At 39.3% G+C, this 19,417-nt stretch overlaps 1 long non-coding RNA gene across 1 annotated transcript; it reads right to left on the bottom strand.

The window, feature by feature from the left end:
- Window positions 1–1,216: 1,216 nt before the first annotated feature.
- LOC121664658 lies at window positions 1,217–4,776 on the bottom strand. Its single transcript, XR_006016077.1, has 2 exons — window positions 4,193–4,776; window positions 1,217–1,405 (listed from the first exon to the last, which is right to left on the bottom strand). It is a non-coding gene; the product is annotated as an uncharacterized LOC121664658 (long non-coding RNA).
- Between the last annotated feature and the right edge of the window lie 14,641 nt (window positions 4,777–19,417).

Below are 19,417 nucleotides of genomic sequence, written 5' to 3' on the forward strand. Positions count from 1 at the left end.
CCTCGCACTGCCAATATGTATCAACCTCCTTCTATCCTATGAATACGCTTAAGATATATTTTCTCTTTAACAAGTCCAATCAACTTCTTTGCAGCACAGGGACTTATGACAGAGGAAAGTGTTATGTTCAAAAGTCAAGGAAGAATATTTCTTAGAATGTCAGTCGCTGATGTTAAATTGTCCTACAGAAATGTCCTTGATGCATGGACTGTGTAAAGTCTAACAGTGCTGAGTTGCTCATTTAGGATGATATGATGACATACTATGTAGTAAACTGCATATCCAGTGCAAAGCATTAGGGGAAAAGAAAAGATGATTGCCTTGGTCAGTAAAAACTACAGCATGACAATATTAGTATTTTAAATGCTCTCTTGGCAAAACTACCTTCCTTAAAATCAAGGGTTCCAGTGCTGTGTGGGGAAAGATGTTTTTTGAAGGTTTTTTTTTCCTAAATCTGAAGCTAGTGCTCTTAATAATTGGCAGATTAACATAGTCTTTGAGTTTTCAGATAGAAATCAAAAAGGTAGAGTAACTTATGGTCTTTATTTTGAAACAAAAAGAATTACGGAAGTCCTTGAATATTTGGTTGGTTGGTTGGGTTGGGGGGGTTCTTTTAATCATTGAAATGCATAGATTTGTTCAGTATTCAGGTCAGGTATAAAAAAACTTCAAGTTTGTATGCAAAAATTTGCTTTGAGAGGGCTATAAGATAATTCTTTCATGAAGTGTTATGTAACTTCAAACCTATGTGGGGAAACTGGCAGTCATTCTTTAATACAACTTGCTGGACACGAAGATTTTCCTCTAGTCTTGTGTAATCAAAAACAGGCAAGTAAGGCTTTTTGTTACACATATTGTTGACATATTTATCAGGTATCCTCACTTGCTGGATGTATATTTGTTGTCCTGTTTTGCACAGTCCCATCCCTATCAGAAGTCCTTATTTGGTCCTCAGGGGTTTCTTTCAGGGTCTCTGGTGATCTTTGATCCCCAAATTGTGGTTGACCCCTGGTTCTGTGCTAGCACAGTTTGTTTCCAGCAATTTGCAAGGCTGCTTTTATCTTACCTATGCTCCCAGAACTCAGCCCACATCCCCAGGACTTCTCCAAAGTTGTTTTGCCAGTGTTCTGTTACTTATTAGATCGTGGAATTTGGCAATGTATCATTTCCCTTATCAATATATGACTATTAAAAAAAAAAAAAAACAAAGCAGTGGTTTATAGCACCAATAAATTTACTTAAGGATTTTCAAATTAGTTCTTATTACTGGTTTAAGAAAATGTTTCTTTGGCAAGTTTTCCTCTACAATGGTGTCTTCTGGTATTCCAACGAATGTATTTTTCTTTCATTATTCCCACATTTATCTTCAGGTCTAACAGCTTCCAAGAGAATCTAGGCTGTTTACCTACAGATGAAAGCCAGAAGGGGTCCCAGTTTGTATCAGGCATTATTATAGATGACCTTCTATCATGTTCCCCTGCTTATTTTTTCTTAACTGAATTGATCCAAATCTGTGGTACCCCCATGTTTTGAGCCTGTGGACCATTGTAGCCTCTTCCTGTCACAGAGAGACACTGTATACTTCCTAGAGGCCCTCTGTCTCTCAGTTGAAGTAAAATCATGTTGCTACCAAACACTGCCCTCTGCAGTCCTTCGTGAAAATCTTCTGCTGTCTTCCCCAGAAATCACAACTCTGTCCTGACCAAGTGATGAGCAAAAGGACAAAAATGCTCCAGTAGAAGGAGCCACCGTGAGTGCCATATAGATTGATCTCATTACAACAATTTGTTTCTTTTCCAGGCTACTCTGCTGTACACAGAGACTCCCCTGTACAGATGTGCTACTCCTAGCAAAAGCTGTCTACATGATACACATGCTTGCTGCACCCATGGTAGTCTTGTCCCTTCCTGAAAGCCCTGAATATTCTCTATAAGAATGAGTGGCTTATGGCTGTTTCCTGATGCTGAAAGCATGTATGATATCTGCTGTTGAAAAGGGTTGGAGGTTGAGGCTTCAAAATAAACAGCACTTCTTACCACTTTGATTACTTCTTAAAACTCTAATGTATCCATTTCAGAGATTTACATTTATGACTCTTATTAGATGCCAGAAGTTTACTGATAAGAGGCACATTTAAGTACTCTAGGTTTGTATTACTCCTTGCCATTTAAAGTTTAATATGCTCCCAGAAGATGATTTTCATGAAATTGGAAACAAAGGGGATAAAAAGTAAACTAAAAATATATTCTCTGATGTTTTTCTTGTTTGGTCAAAAAAGGGCTTGTTTTAAGAACAGTAAAAATACAACAGGTATATCATTTACAGAAGTCTATTTTACTTCCTCTATGAAACTGTGGAGTGGCACCACGATTTTCTGCTTAGAACTCTTTGGACTATTTCCAGAGAATGAATTAAATCTCACAGACTTAGATTCTCAGTATTATGCACACAACCAATTTTCATTAAAACACACAAGATTACATGCAACTGTACTTTGAAGATGCATAAAGTAGAGTTCATTATCAATTTTTTCTGTAATCATAGAACAGATAACGGTCTTAAAAGAGTAGTTGGTTTAATACCGAACTGATTTTCAACATAAAAGTGAGTTAGAAATGTTTTCAAACACAACTTGCACTCACAAATCAGGTGTCAAGAAGCACAGCTTTACAGCTGGACGTTTATCACACCTTACTCTTTGTCTTCAAAGACATGTTGAATAAAAAAGAGAAATGAAGAGCAGACCATATTGGGATAATAGTTGGAAATATGCAGAATGCTTGTTAGCTGATAATACTTATAATTATTTTTAAATATTTGAGTTGTCACCTGTCAACAGTGAAATGCAATAGACAGAAAAAAAATGAATCAGTAACACTTAGTTGAGAAATAAAAGTTTAGCAAAAGAGTCTATGAAGTGTGTCATATCAAGCAAGATGCAGTCAGAAAATAGAACCTTAAAGAAAGCAGAGAATTTCATAATAAGGCCTGTCTAGACAACACACCAAGACTCAGATATTCTGTAAAGGAGGTTTTAAGGAGGCAAACCAGCAAGATTGTCTTGCACATTTACATTGTATTCTTTCTCTAGATGGTCATTTCGTAGCAGAATAGACAACCTATAATTGCCATAACTAATTACTATAAAAATTGCTTAAATTGTGTGATTAAATGCTGTAATCCTTTACAGTAATTTAGTATGGGAAGTCATTTGCTATGGTGAGTTTCCTCCTCTATGTCAGCCCTTTTTATTATAAACCGCCTTTCCAATAGGAAAGATTAAAGAGTGGCTTTGGCAATTTTTCTCACTCTCTTTTATGTACAGACAAATATAAAGTGAAGCTGATGACATTGCTAAATTAGGTTCTTAAGAGTCATAGCATCCATCTAAAGTAGATTAAATGAGTACTTAGAAAAAGGGGAGGGGGGAATGAATACATTAAAAATGTAGTCTCTTATGTGCAATTTTATTTTTAAAAAGTGCCTCTCAGAAAGCTTGAAAGTACCTTTGAAATTGTAATGTCTATATAGTCTTTTAACATAAGGGAAAGATACTGATTTATGTATTTGAATCTGATACTTTATGATAGAAAATTGAGCTTGCAACCCTTTAACAATTCTCCCACATTTCAGTGAATATTGTAATGCCAATTTTTTCCTGTGTAAGAGAGCATGTGGTATGAGAGAGATCTAGGAGAAAAGTTAGAGAATGTCAGATAAGTTTTCTCTGTGGATGGAGGTAATGCAGATGTATGTTGACGGTAAGTGATGCCTGTAGTGGAATTGCTTTTCAGAACATACTTCAGACTCAGTCAGAATTTTACATGCTCATTTCGTCAAATGAATGTCTACCCCTGAGAAACTTGTGACAGCTTTTTATATCATTCATGATACAAATTTCAAAATGTAATTTTAAAATAAAATTAGAAGTATTTTTAATGAAATCTTTAACAAAAAAAAAAAATTAGCATTCTAAATAATAACTTAGTACTGCAGTAAGCAGAATCCTACTAGAAGCTGTCATGCACCATCAACAGTTGCTAACATCTAGACTTCAAAAGTCTCTTTTGGGTTGGTATGAGAGGTAAATCCCCACTGATGCTGCCTCTATTCCCTGCAGGAAAACTAAGTACATAGTATTGATGCGTGTAACTTTGCTTCTTCCTTCACCTCCATGCATGATTCACCTTACCTTTCTCAACATATTGCATCCCTCATTTATCAGCTCTGTCTCTTCCCTTTCCGGATTGCATCAAAGGGCTGCAAGGAGGTTGTTGGAGGTCCTTGTACCTGTCTTGGGCAGAAAGCATAGAGGTTAATAAACAGCAACCTGCTTATGAACTCTGAGAGGCTCTGAGAGGAAAAGAGTGGTGATAGTATAGGTGGCATTGGTAAAGAAGGGACCTCGGGAGGGGAGGAGAGCAGGAGCTCAATGCACCTCAGTCCTTCTCACATACAGGCCATCAGTCACTCCTTTTCTTTCTGTAACGTAAGCAATTCAGAGTCTGTGTTCAATAAAATGCTTTCAGACTGAGTAACTTGAATTCCAAATGATAGGTATAAAAGGTGATAATGCAAGGAAAGTAGAGTGTGGCCTCCTCTCTACCAAATAGTCTCTGGAGATGTGTTTGGCAGTCTAAGGACCTCCGGTACTGCCTCTTGTGTGCACTTGTCATCTGCTCTCCAAGCACAGCCACATTTTAAATGAGAATAAAGGTGAAGAATGGGTGATGGCATAGAAAATTAGAGGATTTTGAAATTTCTGAGGAGTGTGTGTTTCTGTATGCATTCCTGTCTTCCATAGAGCACAAGAGCTGGGAATTCCCTGGGGTAAGAAATTGGGCAAGGAAGACAAGAGACCGGCATGGCTGAGTTGGGACCTGCTGGTCAAACTAAAGGGAAAGAAGCAAATTCACAAACAGTTGAAGCAAGTACAGGTGACCTGAGAAGAGTATAGAGATGTATGGTTGTTTAGGGATGGGACAAGGAAGACCAAGGTGAAGCTGGGACTGAACCTGGCAAGGAACACAACAACAGGAAGGGCTTTCTGCAGGTGTAGAAAAGGAAGGTCAAAGAAAGTGTATCTCCCCCAATATACAATGCTGGAAAACTGGTAACAACTGATGAGAAGCCTGAGGTACTCAACAATTTTTTACCTCAGTTTTCAATGACCCTCTCTATTCCCTCACCTCTCAAGTCAGTGAGTAGCAGGATGGGGGCTGGAGGAGCAAAGTCCCTCCCACTGTAAGTAAAGATCAGGTTTGTGACCACTGAGGACCCTGAACATACATAAGTCTGTTGGGACCTGATGAGATGCATCCCAGAGTCCTGAGGCATCCCAAGTTGCCAAGGCACTCTCCATGATATTTGAAAAGTCATGGCACTCAGGTGAAGTTCCAGGTGACTGGAAAAGGGGAAACATTGTACCCATCTTTCAAAAAGGTGGAAAGGAGCACCCTGGGAACTATCACCCTGTCAACCTCACCTTTGTGCCTTGGAAGATCATGGAGAAAATCCTGCTAGAACCTCTGCTAAGGCACACAGAGGGCAGGGAACTACAGCTTCACCAAGAGCAAGTCCTGCTTGATCAAACTGGTGGTGTTCTATGATGGAGTGGCTACATCAATGGACAAGGGAAGGGTTCCAGATTACATTGATCTGGACTTCTGTAAAGATTTTGGCACTGTCTTTCACAGCTTCCTTCTCTAAATTGGGTTTGATGAGTGGCCTGTCAGATGGATAAGAAAGCGATTGCATGGTCACATCCAGAGCATAGTGGTCACTTGGCTCAGAGTCTTCACTGACAAGTGACAAGTGGTGTCCCTCAGGGGTCCATACTTGGGCCAGTGTTATTTAATATCTTCATTAATGACAGAGATGAAGGGTTTGAGTGCACCTTCAGCAAGTTTGTAGATTACACCAATTTGAGGGGTATGGTTGACACACCTGAGGGACAGGAAACCATCCAGAAGGACCTGGGCAAACTCAAGTGGCCCACTGGAATCTCATGAGAGCTACAAAGATGGTGAAGGACCTCAAGGTCAAGGCTCCAGGGGGTTTGAAGAGCAGCTGAGGTCACTTGGTCTGTTCAGCCTGAGGAAGAGGAGACTGAGGGGAGACCTCATCACACTCTTCAACTTTCATGTGAGGGGAAGAGGAGGGGCAGACACTGATCTCTTTTCTGTGGTGACCAGTGACAGGACCCAAAACAGGCTCCCCAAGGATGTGGTGACAGCACCACATCTGACTGAGTTGAAGAAGCATTTTTACAATGCTGTCAGGTCTGTGGTGTGTTTTTTGGGGATGGTTCTGTTCAGGCCCAGGAGTTGGGCTCGGTGATCCTTGTGGATCCTTCCAACTCAGCATATCCTGTGATTCTGTATTTTAACACACTGAACTTTGTGTTTTGTGAGATTTCTCCATCCCTGACAGATTAAGACTGCAACCATCACTTCAACCAACAGACATCGAAATTACAACAACCAAGTCCCATTGCTGGACCCCTGGGTGATGACTATATACATCTTTCTACTCTTAACCTTTCTTTCTTTTCATGTTTTGTTAAGTGCTATATTACAATATATTATAACCAAAATGGCTATATAACTGCTTTCCATTGAAACCGAATTGTTCTAAAATAAACTCTAAATATATATTTATAAACACTGATCGTTGACCTTTTGGAGTGGGTCATAACAGCGTACTGAGGCACTGGAACACGTTCCCCAGAGAAATTTCAGATAATCTTAGTCATTTGAATTGAGATCCCCAGTGGTCAAAATGCAAGCATACCTCAGGCTGCTGGTGTGAAGTTAGCCCTTCCCAGCACTTCAGTGAAACTGTACTCCTGTGGACCCTAGTTTTGGAGCATGGAAGCCGAAAAGGAAGAACATACTGCCATTGCTTTTTCTCTCATTTCTGCTGATCTTGCTCTTATTTACATGCTACTGCTATCTCCTACAAACAAGAAAGCAGAAAAGAGTATAAGGTCCAAATTTGTAATGTGCTTCAAATACAATAGTATTTTTTTGTGCATGAAGTTAAAACACCTCTGAAAATGAATGCATTGCTTTGTGGTGGCTATATGATAGCTACAAGGTTGTTTGATGTGGGTTTTCTTAAAGGAGTTGAATTTTTCTTTACAGCAAAAGGATCTCCTTGCTGCATTACCCTAAAGAACTGCATGTGCCAAATGAAGAGCCCTTTGGATGTTAGTCAAATGTAGCAGCCTAAAATACCTTCTAAATAGCATACTTTTCAAAGACTGCATTCAAATGAAAAAAAAAAAGAAACCCAATCCAAAGCATGAAGCATATTAGAAAAGCACCAAGAAGTCTTTTATGCTTAATGTTTTATTAAACAGGTAGCAAATAATCAGCTACAACAGTAGCTTTGACTGCAGTGTTGCCAGGTGTTTTCTGTTCTCAAGCAGAAAACTCTGCTTTGCTTTTGGCAGAGTTATTTTGTCTAAAAATATTAGCTTTTTATGGGGGCCCAAATGCCTTTTATCTTCACAGCTGCAGCATGCTGAGAGGCAGGCATATTTCACAGACATGAACCTGCAAACAGATTGGTCTAGCTGCACCAGCGAAGTCTAAGAATCTTATTGGGAAATTCGACTGGCACTAGTTCATCTGCAATACTTGTCTTCTTCATATTCTGCATGATTTCAATTTTCAGTGCATTAATAAAGGAAATAACAATAAAGAAAAAAAAAACAAAAAAACAAACAAACAAAAAAAAAAAAAAAAACAAAGGCCCACAACCCAAAACCAAACCCAACCAACCAAAACAGAGATGTAAATGAGACACCACTGACAAATAGGTAGGAGGGAATTATTAATCACAAAATACATGTTCATAGGTTAATCTGTTAAATAAATAAACAGTGAAAAAATTGTAAAAATACCATAATCTATTGTTGATACCCATGGCAGTTGGAGGATTGTTGGAATATGGTGTATTTAATGCCTTTCTTGTGGCATTTCAATATGTTTATTTGCTAGCGTGATCTGTGGGAGGTTCTGCTCAAAGCCAATGTTATTCATGGAGAAGAAATGAAGGAGATCTTTTCATAATTGTAGCATCTTCTCTTATCAGTCAAAGGCCAGGAGAGGATTTTCACTGAAAATTGTTCCTGTCATAGCTATTCTGTCTAGTCCTCTGCAATATAAGGGATCTGGAGAGTTCTGTTTTTCCCCCCAAATTATACATTGCAGCAATCAGAGGACTGAATATAAAAAAAAGGTACATATTTTTTCTAAATCATCTTATTTTACTATTTGCCATTGACCTTTCTGCAAAAAAAGAACTCTAACTGAGCTGATCAGAGGAAATGCATCCATTATTTTGAAATTCTCATGCCTGTATTTTAGAAAGGTCCTCTGATAAGACAACATTTTATTTCATTTTTCGTTTAGGATATACTAAAACCTGTAGTTTCCACAGGAAGCTTAAAGTGAAACATAAAAGGCAGTGCAGAAGTGTAAAATGTCAATCGCCTGTTAAGGAAGCTTTGCAAATACACTGAATTATTTGCTGGAATTGCACAATCATGTGATATCCTTGTATTCAAAGAAAATTAATTAAATTAAAATTAATTAAAAAGAAAAAAAATATTTCACAAGAAAGCAGCTTTAGTCATATTTCTGCAGGGTTTACATTACAAAAAATATAGACACATTTCTGCTATTTAAAAGAAAAACATCAAAATACCTACATAATAATAATGGTTTATTTCCATATAAAAACCCGCATAATGAAATAAACATTTAAAACATTTCTGCATGCAATCTTACTAACTGCAAATACTTCATAATTGTCGCATTAAGTGTCACTAGAAAGCACTGTCTTTTATATACATACAGATTTTTTGCTGATCATAAGAAGATCATTATCAGGGACTGTAAATAACATGCATTTCTGCAGCACATCAGTTTGATAAGCATGATCTACTTTCTTTGTATAAAGAATTAAAATCAGTAGAAAAAAGAACCAGAGCTTGCGTTTATTGACAAAAGAGGATAATTAAACATGTGAAAAGCATTTCACACATAAACAGTAATGTTGTCATCTAGGTTTATACAAAGCAATACATGCTGAGGAAATGAATTATGACGGTAATATTTTACTATCACAAATATTCCTTTAAAGTCATGTCTCAAATTTAATTATCTGAAATTAGGGTTTCCTGTAACAATACTCGTTGCTTTCTAATACTTTAAATAATGATGGTTCTCCATTGTCTCTTATCTTAAATACAGTACCAAATTTAAAGCATCACCAATCACTTCAGTCTCTTACGCTGTAGCTTACTCTTATAGATAATTCTTTTATTAAATCACTAAAATGCAAGCCTAGAGGCCACTTTAACAAATCAATCCATAGAGCAGGTTTAATTTAATTCAATTCAATTCACAGAAGATCATGTTCTCTTGCATGCATTTTCACCTAAGCTGGTGCCCACTCTTTAGGCAGGATACTTTACTGGGTCCATTAGTGTGACTTAAAATCTGAGAAAGAAATACCAGTGTTGCAGTTGAGACGGACGTGACATTCACGAATCACACACACCAACTCCATTCAGAAGGCAAAAAGCTTATCTTTAATACCGCACAGCATCTTTTATAGTTTCTTAGCTGGTTACATAGTTTTAAAGCACAACAAGCTTAATTCAACCAATCACCACCCACCACCGGGTGAACACACAATAATCATGCAGCATGTTTTTCTACCTCTAATTCAGCTATGACTCTTTCCCACAGTCCTTCTCTAGCAGAAGTAACAGGCCTGAGCCATGATTTTACAAAGGCAACAGGGCCTTCATTTTATAAGATTTTACCTGCATTCAACATCCCAGCAGCAGATTCTAGAGAAGCTAGATCAAAAGCTGGAAAACAAGTGTCTTTCTTGCTGAGAACAGCTGCTTTGGATGCCATGCCATGCTATGCTGTGCAGTTATGCTGCTCCAGTCAGCTCTCTCTATTCACTCTACCAGAAGAAGACAATGAAGACTTCTGTTTATTTCCTTTCCACTATCTTAAGGATTCCAGAAATCATTCTGCATACCACTTTGTTATTCCTTTTCTATTTGTCCCATAGTCTCACTTTAATTTGTGAATTAGTAGACACATCCATGAAACACATCTGTCTCACAGGTTAGATATAGTTTTAGTTCTGTCTTAATCTGGAGTGGGAATGCCCTCTATTATGTGTTATTTTGACCCCTTGCCTAGAAATACTTAATTTCTTGCAATACACTAAGTCTGATAACACTACTGATAGCCTTCAAAACTCTGGATGCCTGTGCCCACTCCCTGCTTGCTATTTTTCTCATTTTTACTTTTCCCTCTTACTATGCCAGTCCTTGTCTACCACACTGGCCCTTGTAATTCTTTTCTGTTCATTTCTGATAAATTAAGCTTTCTGTATATATCTGTGCAGATTTCAAACCTACCTTTTATACATAGTTGCTATTTCCTCCTCAATATATCTTTCCATAAGGCCATAAGGCCATTTAAACCGTGTTGAAGTAAAAAATCCCCAACCCACAGACTATTAAAGATTAAAAATTAAACCCAGACACATTAAAAGAATTTTTTAAAGTTAGAATATAATTAGATATATAGATATTTATTTTTATTAGGAAAGAGGAGAGAATAATACCAATGAAAGAATAATATAGAAGGATTAGGCAGAATACAGACCTAGTTCAGCATTATTACATGTTGGAGATAATCACTAGAGTCATGCAGTCATTCAAAGGTCAAATAAATTTATTAAATTTTATCTCAGTGGAAGTTATAAACTTAAATTTTTACAGTTAAAGGCATTTTTTGTTTTTATTACTAGATGCTAGTAATAAAAATAAAAAATCAGCATCAGAAAAAGATAATAGTAGCTGAAACTAGGCAAAAGAGAGAAAGATACATTAAACATTAGCTAGTAGTACTAATATGCAAATGCTTCCATTCTGTAATGCAAAAGGTCAGGCTTTTAGAAGAAATGATGATGCTCTTAAGAAGGAAAAGATGTCGACCTGAAGGCTGATAGAAACCCATCACAAAAGAATATTTGATCTGAGGAATGGAACATTCAAAGTACCACCAGTCACTGAAATTGTGATTGGTTGTAGTATCTTTTTATCAAATAGTCAGGAAAAGGCATTTTAATAGTCAGATTAGTTATAATAGTAGGGTCAATATATAGCTATCTATGAGTGACAAGTTGTCTTGGAAACAAGACTGTATTTACCAAATAAACTTTTATCTCTGCCAAATAAAGGGACTAACTTCAGTAAGTAATGATAAACTGTGAGAATTAAACATGAGTATTTGCTCTAGAGCACGTTAATTGGCTCAGTGTGTTTGTTCTGCCAGAATTTTTTTGTTTCTTCTAGTACAAGCTTTTGAAAATCATAATTTTTTATACAAAGCCTCAGAATTTTTTTAAGTTCTCCAAATCATATTCATATCTTAAATTCTGCAAAACATCAGAACTAAATTCTGCTGCATGCTGTTGTAGACTGAAGAGACTGGGACAATGTAGAATGCAATAAAGCAGAAATCAACTGCATTTCTCATTTTCTTATTTATTTAATCAGTGAGTTCTCACATTATTTTCTTGGAGATTAAACTCAGTTTATTTTAAACCATCACCATGCTTCTATTTTTTTATGTGCTGGAGGTGTCTGGACTGGTAACACTAAGCCGGCCTGATAGGAATCACAGATCTACAGACTTTAGTGGCTATGTAAGGTAGAGTTGGACTGTAACAGAGATGATGTCAAGGAGTTTCTGAGTTGTAAATATCTGTTGGAGGTTTTGACCAAAATCCTCACCAACCATACCATTAAGACAAACAGTGCATTGTAATTCTTAGTTTCCCATTAACACTCAATTTGGAAGATAGGGTGTTTAAATCCTGTGCAAACATCTTTTATTCAGGCTGGAAACAAGCATAGACTTATGAAGGAAATACTGAAAATATTATGAATTGTCTGTGCTGTTCTCCATAACATGGAGAACATGTGTATGGAGACCACAGGAAATACTTTCTTTTCTGTACACATTTTTTCAGTCCCTGTGTTTATCACTTCCTTAAACCAAATCTGCGTGTTGTGCACCACAATTGCAAAAGGTCCTGCTAACAAAATAGTTCCCAGCACAAACCCATATAGAGGGGTAAACTATACCCTACCACTGTAATCTTTTTGTCATTCGGTGGAGTGGCAAAGGCTCTCAGGAAGTGGCTTGCACCAAACCATGACTGCTAATCTGCACAAGGGAGATAAACACAAGGTTGGGGATGTAGTAGATCCTGTAAATACCCTAAACACAGATTGTATGCAAAAGCCTTTGCCAGTGAGGGGTAATTCAGAAGACTCCTGGAGCCTCTCTGGTGTGTGCTGTGGCTGTGTTCCTAGAGCTAAGTCCTTGGAGACTCTGCAACTCGAGTCATCCAGGAATACATCTCTGGGAGCTTCCAACTCTAGCATTTCAGTTTTATACAAATACTCAATTTATCCCCATCATCAGGGCCCTTTTATATCCAGAAAAAGAACAACCCACAAAATACAGATTTGTTTTATTTTAAACATCGTGCTCTAGTAAGTAAAACTGACTGTAGTTACAAGATAGTTTACAGTCCTGAAGAATATTGGTATTAATGCCCTTCTGCACTGGGTCATTCTCTGCTAACCACATGACAATATACTCCCTTGATTTTAGGGTTAGCTTATTGCTCTGTATTGTGATAATATTGTACATTGAAAAAAATATAGACAACATATACTATGTGTTTAAAAAAAAAAAAAAAGGGTTCTGCTAGTATTTTCAGCCTAGAAGTCAATGATTATGTGGCTAATCAGTGGTCTCATTTATTTTCCATGTTAATGTACATACTTCATGGAATTTTTCCATCCATTAAAGCCTGACGGAGAAAAAGCGTGTTTTGGGTTGTTTTTTTCTTCTTGGCAATGCTTAGGGATGTAGCAAAACACAGGGCATTTGATGGAGCATAAATCAACCACTCCCTCCATCTACATTCTCCTTTACCCATTTTTCAAAAAGAGAGGTACTTAAATAAATAGCGGCTCTTGCCCCTATACAGACACAGTGATGTAGAAAAAGCACCCTCAGTCTGATGAGCAGATTTGCAGTAGTTTTTTTAGAAAATCAATCTGCAATTAACCATTTCACTGCTGTATATTTGCATTTGAAATATGTTTTTCAGAGAGGTTTTGCCAATAGGTCTATCAAAACAATAAGAACAACATTAATTTTAATTCTTTTATCTTTCCTTCTAATTCAGATTTTATTACATATTTAATTGTTTCTCAGAGACTCAGTGGGAAGCAAGCAATACATTAAATAAAAGAAAAAATAAGAAGGAAAAAAACCCCACAGATTTGTGTAAGTGAAAAAAGCAAAAAAATAAATATGAATCAAGTAAATGAGTAAAAGTCTGGACAAAGAGCTAGCACCAGACTTGAAAGCTGATTAACAAAAGTTGAATTTTGATGTATGATGTGAAAATGGACAACATATTCAGGACATCCAAGATCAAGAGATAACCATACAGGGAACATGGAAGCATACAGGGAATGGAAAGGAGAAGCAAAGTGAAAATAATAATAGGGAGAATGCAGGAGCTAGAAACAGGACAGTTGTAAGTGTGATTAGATGACCTAATCTTAGAAATATGGAATTATTCCATCACCATACTAGACAGAGAGGGTTCACAGCAGACTTTCACTGTTGATTTTACTGTATCTGCCTAACCTGGAGAACATCTAAATTATACTTAGACCTGAAGTTCCTAGTCATTTCATGATAAGTCACTCCTTTCTGATGTGCAGAACTGTCAGTGCCAGAAAGGCTTGTCCCAATGCCTGTCAGGGGTGGGTGCTAGCAGGATTCAGTCAGGTCAACCACACAGATGTTAATTTAAAAGACCTGCTCATCACGTCCAGAAAACCAGAATACACTGAGACCAGTACAGTGAGAAGACTGCAGATCAAATCCTGATGTGTAAATCCTTTTCTAGAAAAGGACAGATCCATTCAGAAAAAAAAATTTTGTAAAGCTGGAGTAGAATAGGAAAAGTGAAGTTTGAGACACAAACCTCTGCTTTGCGTTTCCTACAGTGAGCTCAAGAAAATAATTTTTGAGCTTTCTGGCATTTATTTAGCTCATTCCTGCTAAGCCTTTCCTGAACTATGAATTCCAGTAGCTGAAAGAGCATTTTGGCTGATAATCCAAACCTTGAACTCACCCATGAAGTCAGTCTGACCCCTCGTGGAGTCCTCGGCCCTCTCCACCACACACAGCTAAAACAAACTGTTGTTCAATGGTGATGTAGTTCTTATACTATACCATTATTACTTGTTTTGTTGTTGTTCAAAGGTGATGTACTTTTTTGTACTGTATTATTATTAGTTTTATTGATTTGAATAAATTTATTGATTTAAGTACTTGTATGTTATCTTTTTCTTTTATTTGGTTTCCTTTTGTAGTTTGCTTTTCTTTACCTATATACATTGTATCACATATTCCCCACTATTGAACTGATAGGGAGAAGTGCAGGTATGAGAACATTTCTGAATGTTTACAATGCAAAAGCAGCTAGACAGCATGCATTCAGACTCATCTTGAAGGTCTTTCTCACACATGGGCTTGCATTCCTCATATATGTACACAAAACAATAAACTGTATTGAAGCTGGTGATTGCAGTGGCGTAAAACCAGCATCAAAGAGAAATGCATCAGCTATTCACCTAGTAGGGTACTAAAAGCTAAATTCACTGCTAAATCATATTAACAATTCTCTGGTATCTTTCCACAGACTTCAAGCGTTTTCGTAAGAATGCACTTTCATGCCTCATTCAGTTAATGCCTTAGGTTTTAACCTTTATATTTTTCAAATTCTGTACTGCTTGATGTGTGACTCTGAAGTTTCTTGTAGCCTGTTAATTTCTGCTCTCTCATGCTAGGTAGACATAACAAAGCCTCTGCGGCCCTGCTTTCCAAGGACACCAAGACTGTCCTAGGCCAAAAGTACAAACCAAAGAGCCGCTAATGGGGGGGGTAAGCTGAGGGGAAAACTGAAGCTTTAATTGGAGAATTAACCCTGCTATGCAAATGAACCAAACCTATAAAAGAGTGAAGAACTCGTGACCTGGGGTCCATCTTGGGGTCCATTTTGAGAACAGCTTCAGGGTCCCCAGGGTGTATCTTTGAAGGCCTTTCAAATAAATACCTCTTTTATTCCCTTACTCCTGTCTAGTCTCTGTTTCTAGGAGGCCTCTTAAGGCATCACAGTAATTTGTAAAAATGTATTCTTTGCTATTTAAAGGATTGTTAGAGAAGCTGAAAAATATTTGAATGTGCTTTTATTGAAAAGACATGAAGTTATTCAGTGAATGCTTTTGAGCTTCAAGTTCATTAAAAACATTTGCCTTTTTTTTGCACAAATTATGGAAATCATCTGGTATATTTTGTATAGTCTGACTGGATGATTTATATCACTAAGGATCTGAAAACATATTGGGAAAACAAAATTTTATAATGAAATATTTGTGCTTTTTTAATTGGTTAGATACTAGCAAAATCATACATTATTTTTTCTGTGCTTTGTCTACACAGTCAAAGAGCTTCTATTTAGAAGTGGAACAGGAATACTTGATGATTCTAACATCTCTGTGTCACTGGTGTTCACAAGCTGGTTCTTGGTAGTGTTCAACTCCACTGAAAATCAGCTCTAGACACCTAATTTCTATTAGCAGGAATTGTCTAAATTTTGGAAACTTCACCTACTGCAAAGACTATGTTGCACATTAAAAATTATGTATTTATCCCATTGTCTATCCTGAAAGATTTTTCCTGGGTAGTAAATTTTGATACTTCTTAACTCTACACAAAATTAAGGCAATCCTCAATATCATTACCATTATAATATTTGAAATTCTTAATAATTAAACACATTTATCTGAAAATGTTTCTGGTTCCAATCCAGAGGAATATGTCAATGCAGAAGTATTATCTGTTGGGTTGTTGGGCAGCAGACTGTACCTGCTTTATTTCTTTGAGAGGCTGAAAGAAAGGATTGATCTGAATTTTGTTTAATCCCACAAGGCAGTTTGCAGGTGCAGCTGCAGGCTGAGACACCTGCCACTGAAGTGTTGGTGTTGGGCCTTTATTTATCTTCAGCCTTTCCTACTCATTAACCTAATATTTTATTTCCTGCTTGAAACAGATGCTTATGGGGAATATATTGCAAGTGTCTGGCTCTCTAGTGAATTGCTGATCACCTGAAACAGACAGGAATGCACCTAAATCCACTTGTGAGGAAAACTGTTCATCTATGGGAAGTTGGAAAACATGCTTAATGCTTACTCAGTGTGATTACACGGAGAATGGAGAGCCAGCACTTTACTGCACATGGTCTAAATGTGAATGACAAATTAGGAATGTTATTAACCTACCACAAAGTTCAGGCATCAAACTGGAAGTCTTACAGAAACTAAGGTTTTAGAAAGATACCACACTTTTTTTTAAACCTATTAATGTATTTGTGAGACAGTAAGCTGGTTTTTGTCCTGGAAATCTGTGGATGCTGAAAAGCTTGAGGCAGAGAAATTTTCCAGCTTCTTGCCAGCATCCTGTGAAGGTCTTGCCTTTCTCACGCAGGCTAGCTGAAAACAGTGAAGAGGTTTTTGTAAACGAATTCTTTATCTGCACCTGCAAGCTTGTTATGCAGTATTATTATGGTACATTGGAGAAATATTTAAAAATGGGTGTTGTGGGGTTTTAACCAATCATTCTGGGAGGTGGATAGTCAGAGGACCAATAACTTTACGCCATTCAAGCAAACCAAGTTATATAAACAAGTTTGGAATTAATTAAATAATTCCATTCTTCCTGGACCTGAACTTTATGCTGTTATTCTCGCCGTCCCCGGTACAACAGCGACGTCTGGTGACCTGCTACACATACTACAACTGCACCTGAACCTGCAACTCCAGGACGAACTGAAATGCCGCGCGTCTTTCTCGGAGATACACGCACTCCCCCGGGGATATGGGGAAGGGACCAGCCGAGGCAAGAGCGCTGGCTGTGGAGACAGAACCCTAATCACTGCACCAGGGTATTAGACAAAAACTAAAAAGATGGGACTCAAATCCAGCAAAGAAAGCACGGTACTTTCTGCCCGGAAATCTGTGTTAACGGTCACAGGAGCCAATATATCCGAGGACGCTCTGTGTGAACTGTTACACTGGGCAGTAGAGCATGAGTTCTCGGCAGATCCTGACACTGCATTTAGCCTACAAGCTTGGCAACAATTAGGGGATAAGTTAATTCATGAGGTCGTGTACGGAGACAAGAACGTAGTTGGTTTGGTCCCTAGCTGGGGTTCCCTATTTGATATACCACAACGTTGGACAGTGGGAGGAGAAAGAAAAGAATTACCCGGCTCTGAGGGCTCTGAGGGAGAAGGTTCTGAAGGGGACAATGAGCTATCAGAGGGTGGACAGACTCAGGACAGCACGGGCAGAGCATCTCCAGCATCATCTCCGGCACCGCTGGAGCCTGAGAGAGTCGCGGAGACTGCTCAAAGATCCTATCCCTCACCACGTAACTATGTGCCCCCTATCTGTCCCTCTCCACGTGAGTTCGTTATGCTGAAATATCCCTCACCCACGGAACAACTTGCAAAAATAATTGAACAACAGAAAGAGTTGGAGCGTCCCCCACTCTTCGCCCCAGCGGCCCCTCCCTCCTCCGCATCACAGATGGCTGCACAGCTACTTACTTCAGTTAGCACGGCAGGACCCGTCATTCCTACAGCCCCTCCATTACCACAAGCAGGCACAGTAGCCGAGATTCTACCACAGGGAGCTGCGCCGCTTCTTTCACCACAGCTGGGAGCGACGGGGAGCATCATTGCAGCGTCGGTCTCGCCACCACTCGCCCCTCCACAACCGGCCCTGGCAGCGCTGCTCAAAACGCCCGCGCCGCTTCCACCACAGCCGCGTTCAACAGCCGGCATAATGGCGCGGCCACTTGCCCACACAGTGTACAGGTTTTCTTCCACAAACGCGCCCACAGCGCCTGGCTCTCCTGTGCACGTGCTTGCATCCGCGTATCTTCCTGCGCAGGTGCAGACAGCCCAGCCACCAATGGTGGGCCTCTTGGCGCAGCATCTTATAGTTCTGCGGGAGGTGTCGCAGCAGCTGGCAGTACTGCCGGAGGTGTTGCTGCAGGTGACTGCTGCCAGTCCCGTGCCAGGGCGACCCAGACCAGCGCGGCGGCGGCGACCGCGGAGGCGGCAGCAGCCCCGGAGGCGGTGGCAGAGGGCCCGGCAGCAGTGCCTGCACGGACAGTAGCACTGCCGCAAGTAGATACATCACTGCCCTCCACGCAAGTGTCTACAGCCTCTGCCGCTATGCCGTCCTCTGGCAGGGCGCCTGTACCCTGCGAGCCTTCTTCATCCGCATTGAAGCCATCGGAAATACCTTTGCCTGACGATGCAAGCAGTGATACAGAGGAAACACCTGCTCCACGGCAGAAAACTGAGGTGGCGGCCAGACGCCGGCAACCAGTAAGACGACTGTTCCAGAGCCGCCCTTGGACACTTCCAGAGTGTAAGGTGACTGTGCGTCCAAGAAACTCAAGGCGTTTTTGGGAGGCGGTCAGGTTGTGTGCTCTGGAGGCGGGAGACTGGGATCTAATAGAGAAAGTAGGGATGCCTGAAGATGCAGAGGGAACTGTGCAGGTGCTACAGCACCTCAAGAAGGTGTAACAGTAGATCGAGGCAATAGTGAACCCTCGCAGGGGGTTATCCAAGCCTATCCTATGCAGAAGGCTCTTCCCAACACGGGTCAGCCTGACAAGCATGAGGTTATTGCTTGGAGGGTGGTGCAGGATTTACAATCCAAAGTGGTACAATATGGGCTCAGTTCTCCTGAAGTCATGCAGATTATTCGAGTGCTGAATACTGATCTGCTTTCTCCATTCAATATTAAGCATTTAGGTCAGGTGTTATTCCAACCTGTGCAATTTACAGTTTTTAAGAGCAACTGGAGAAGGATGGCTGAAAAGACTTCAGCTCAAAATATGCAGTTGCCTCCAAATGATCCCAGGTATGGAGTTGGAGTAGATGCTCTTATGGGAGCTAATTTCTTTCCTAATCCCGATCTCCAAGCTACCTGTCATCCTCAGGTCCTTGAACAGGCTCAAAGGATTGGTATGAGAGCTCTATTAAAAAGCATAGACATGGCTACTCCTAAAACACGATATGTGAAAATATCTCAGGGGCAGAAAGAGCAATTTTTATCCTTTGTGGAAAAAATTGCTGCAGCCCTTGAGAAGCAGGTCGAAGATGAGACATTAAGGCAGATGTTGTGCAAACAATTAGC

The sequence above is a fragment of the Corvus kubaryi genome, unplaced genomic scaffold (assembly GCF_017639235.1).
Source record: "Corvus kubaryi isolate FWS band 111438036 unplaced genomic scaffold, C.kubaryi_AGA036_p1.0 37302, whole genome shotgun sequence".
NCBI classification, from domain to species: domain Eukaryota; kingdom Metazoa; phylum Chordata; class Aves; order Passeriformes; family Corvidae; genus Corvus; species Corvus kubaryi.